Consider the following 5,070-nt stretch of genomic DNA (forward strand, 5'->3'; position numbering starts at 1 on the left):
TACATCGCGGTGACCAAAACTGGATGCAGTATTCCAAGTGTGGCCTTACCAAGGCATTGTAAAGTGGTATTAACACTTCACGTGATCTTGATTCTATCCCTCTGTTAATGCAGCCTAGCACTGTGTTGGCCTTTTTGGCAGCTGCAGCACACTGCTGGCTCATATTTAAGTGATTGTCCACTAGGACTCCGAGGTCCCTTTCAGATGCTTGGCAAACGATTCATATTTATGATGGTCACAGTGTCCCACGGTCATGTGAAGTGACCAAAACCTGCTGCAACCACCCAGCAGACGGGGGAATAAAAACCAAACACCCCCACCACCACACCCCCGCTGCCAATCCTCAACAGAAATGCTCACAACAATGGAAACCTCGGACAGGAGGAAGAGCACCGCTGGGTGGGCAGGCAGGTGTCTTGCTCGGCTGTGGCTTGGGGGGGCACTTTTTTCAATGCCATTGTAACTTCAAACAGTCACTAAGTGAACTGTTGTAAGTCGAGGACTACCTGTACTTTATCACGTTTTTCCTTTTTTTTTTTTTTTTGGTCAAGTTTCTGACACCTTGCTAGGCGACTGGTGGTACTCGGATATTGCCATATCCTAAAAGTGGTACAATGGGTGAACAGGTTGAAAAGCCCTGGATTAGGGCATTTATTTGGGTGACGGCAACCCTGTGGCGGGATGGAATTCCTCACCGTTACTAACAGAGGCATCGTTCTTTTCACTTTTTTCAAGCTGTTGCAATCTCTGGGAGCATTATCTGCAGAGGGGACTTGCTCTCTCACAGAAGAATTACATTCTTTGCCTCTGGATGCCAATCCTGTTCCTCACTGCTAAAGATTTTCTACGGTTTAGCAGACGAAAAGGAGAAAGGAAACCTTTTATGGCATACGCCTGGTGCTTTTCACAGCTGCTCGACACATAGAAATCCAACAAGAGAAGCTTTTTCCAACACTTAATTTCTAGCTTGGAAAAAGCTCAATCCATTAACTTTCTTTATTGGGCTGCAGATCAAGATACAGTAACTGGGCAAGCCCAAGGGAAAATAAAATTGGCTGTTGTTTATTTTGGCATGAGTGGTTTTCTTGATGCCCATAATGAGATAGTTTACGGCCTAGAAAACCTGTATTAGCTTTTTCATATTTTTTTTTGCAGGAGAGTGATACATCTTTCAAATTTCCCCATCCTGATTTTGACTATTTCCCGATTTCTCAGTTTTAGGGGGCTGTACAAATATGACTTATAAATACAGAGGAAGTCACTTTCATATATCACATTTATATATATAACAGGGGTGTCAAACTCCCGGCCTGTGGGCCGGTTGTATCATGGGAAAAAAGTCACGATACGTTGGGACACATAACATGATGCGGTGAGTTTGACACCCGCGATATATGATATATGATAGAGGTCCCCAACCCCCAGGCTGTGGCCCACTACTGGGCTATGAGCTGTTTGGAACCGGGCTGCAGAAGTGGTGGGCGAGCGTGTGCATGCGTGCATGCATCCCCACTTGCGCAATCAGCAATCAGCAGGCGAGTGCATGCGCATGCAGACCATTTGCACGAGCAGCGGGTGCGTGTGCCCACCTCTCGCACAAATAGAGCTGCACCTGCACACACTTGCCAGCCGCTTGTGCAGAACCATCCCCTCCCCCCCCTGCCGCCAGTCCACAAAGCCGGAAAAGTTGGGGAACTCTGAAATATGATATGATATCAATGTACATTACATGTATATACTATACTGATATATAAATATGATCATGAGTGGCGTGCTGCCCTAGCGTGAAGACACTCGTCTCCTACTCAGAAGGTTGAGAGTTCAATCCTAGATAGTGGCAAATGTTTCTCTCCTAGGGCGCAAAGAAAAAATATTTACTGCAAACTCCATGTGGCATCAGGAATCTGGCATCTGGCCAGTAAACACGCAGCTCTGTCTAGTTGCCCAGCTCTCCCCCGAATTATAAAAAGGGAGTTATTGATATATAGCTGTAAATATGATCATATATCATTTGATATGGTCACAGAACAAGGAGATAGATGGATAGATAGATAGATAGATGGATGGATGGATGGATGGATGGATGGATGGATGGATGGATGGATGGATGGATGGATGGATGGACGGACGCTGTTTGCACATTTGCAGCCATTATTTGGTAGCTTTATAAACATGAGGTTTAAGTGGCACCAGTGCAGAATAGTAGGTCAAGACCCCCTCTTAAAAATAAGAGGATTTTAGCCCCTTTTTCTCTTATAACCATCAGTAAAATTGGGTGGATGGGGATAGGGAACCAGTGTAAAAATTAGGTTAGGTTAGCCTTCTGTATCTGAATTTATGATGCTTTCAAATGGCAGGTGTTGGGCAAACTGGATTCAGACTAGGACTGTAGTGGGGGCGAAACCTTTTGATTACTCTAAAATAAAGCCCAACCGTAAGGACACGAGAGACTGCTCAGTCAAACAATGCTGCAGACGAATGAAAGTGGGGCCCTTGTTTAATGGTCAGGCAATTATTCTGTAGGGAGAAGGCAGCAAGTTTTAATTTCTAGCAGGTTCAGAAAACTGGTCTACAAAGCTGTTTGTTGGTTTAATCTGGAGACTGCCCATCTCACTCAGAGTTGCACTGGGCACTTGTCATACAATGTCATACAATGAAGTTAATTTATCAATGGCTTAATGTTGCTTTTGGGTTTGTGGCTTAGAGGAATGGGTGACACAGGTAACACAGGTAATGTTGACTGGCAAATCATGGTTTATATTATGTATGAACCGGGCTGGTTCAACAAATGTGGCTGAACATACCTTTATGAAGCCAAGCACTGTAAGGTAGCATGGGGAATATAAAATATATGGCTAGTCCAGGGGTAGGCAACCTTGGCTCTCTTATGACTCGTGGACTTCAACTCCCAGAATTCCTGAGCCAGCATGGCTCAGCTTGGAAACCTCTCCCTTTCCCCCCTCAGCATGGCTGGCTCAGGAATTCTGGGAGTTGAAGTCCACGAGTCATAAAAGAGCCAAGGTTGCCTACCTCTGGTCTAGTCAAAGGGACATGAATGCTCGACGTTATTGGAGAAATCTGCTAAATTCTTTCTGGTTTTAGCCAAACCAGATGCCCCAAAGTCTTTGAAATCAACAGCGAAGAGACCCAACATTTGCCTGCCTTCATAGTACTCCCAGTTAGGCTGAAATGGGGAGTTTCCTTCATCCATCCCAAAGGTGCTTTTTCCGGAGACAACTGGACTTTGTTTTTCTTTGAAGACGTTTCACTTCTCATCCAAGAAGCTTCTTCAGTTCTGACTTCTCATCCAATTCTCATCATTCTCATTCTTCAGAAGCTTCTTGGATAAGAAGCGAAACGTCTTCAAGGAAAAACAAAGTACAGTTGCCTCTTGAAAAAGCACCCTTGGGACAACCATGACCTGGATGTTTGAGAATCATAGACCTCCCTTCCTCTATATCTGCTAATTCTAGGAATATATAGATGGTCCATAGCAGAGAAGTCCAGCTTCTGCAGGTATGTTCTTGCCTGGGAGAAAAACTTACAGCTTGATTTGGAAGAAGCGTAAGGAAGTTTCCACTAGCAGAAGCTGCCTGCTGTGTTTTTCCAAAGGAAGTCATTAACCAATACTGAGGTATGAGTTTACAGAGTTGCCACAGTTACAGGAGAAGGCCTCTTTTCATTCTTCACCTCTCTATGCCAAATGCCTTTAAGCCAGGGGTGTCAAACTCGCAACGTCACTTGACGTGTAGTGATGTATCCTGACTTTTTCCCCATTGTTGGAGCTGGGGTGGGCGCGGTTTCAGCATAACGCAGGGGTGTCAAACTCAATTTCATTGAGGGCCGCATCAGCATTGCGGTTACCCTCAGGGGGGGGCGGGTGTGTGTGGCCAAGGCAGGTGCGGCCTACTGGTGGGTGTGGATGGAGTGGGTGTGGCCTACTGGGTGGGCACGGCCAGCTCTACATCATTCGCGTCAAGGGTGCCTGTGGGGTCCTGGGCAGGAGTGGGACAGATCTGAGGGTCTCTGGCAGAAAGGGGTGGGATTAGGGCAGAGCCCATCAAGCTGGATGTGTGATGTAGGCGAGGGCCATTTGCTGGCCACTTCCAGGTGATGGTGCATTTCTTCATTCCTCACAAAGGGTGACACCTCCCCAGCATGCAACTAGGGGGTGGGGCCGACGCGGCAGGGTCTGGTTCCTCGCTGTTTCCAGATGGCCTTTTGGAGCTAAGACTGAATGCGCTTCAGCATAGATGGCCATCACAACATTGTACATTGGCTCCCGGCCGGCCTGGGCCAGGGCCAAGGTAGCGGGGGCCGTTCCCTCACTGTTTCCAGGATGGCTTCGCGGGCCACATGAAACCACTTCACGGGCCGCATCTGGCCCCCGGGCCTTGTGTTTGACATGTCTGGCATAACCGCATCTCTGGCCCGTGGGCCGGCAGTTTGACACCCCTGCTTTAAGCAATCTCCCAACATATTCGGCTCTCCTCCAATCCATCCCTTCTCCAATTGCCTGAACCTGAGGAACATCCCTGTTATTAATTCGAGATTTATTCTCCTAATTTAGCAGCCACATCAGGGTTCCAGGAGGCCTGCAGAAATATATTCCAGAGGTTCAAAGGAAGGGGTTCTAGAATCCTGCAAGGCATTCCCATGGAAACTGCATTTAGTCTCACTTTTTCCATGTGTGTGCAAATGGATCTCTTTCACCAGATGTTGAGTTGCTAACTTGTTTTAGGATTACTTTCACCGTTAATTTTAATCTGTGTTATATTTTTGTTGTTAAATTTTGTTCGCCACCTTGAACACTCGTTTAAATACTAGGGCATAAACAAAATAAATAATCCAGGGCTGATTCTGTTAAATCCAGAAAGAATTCTGTTGAGGAAAGAATGATAACCCTCCAGCGGAGGCTGTGAGGGACCCAGCAGATTAACCTCGATTTGAAGTGATGCGATCTTGGTCTGTGCCTTTTTGCTTGCTTTTGTCCTGGAAAAATAGTTTCTGCAGAATTTATAAGTCTGACATGCCATTTCTTGTAGCCGCAGTTTTGTGTCACATCCCAGG

Source organism: Protobothrops mucrosquamatus, unplaced genomic scaffold (assembly GCF_001527695.2).
Source record: "Protobothrops mucrosquamatus isolate PMUCROS unplaced genomic scaffold, P.Mucros_1.0 scaffold2668, whole genome shotgun sequence".
NCBI lineage: Eukaryota > Metazoa > Chordata > Lepidosauria > Squamata > Viperidae > Protobothrops > Protobothrops mucrosquamatus.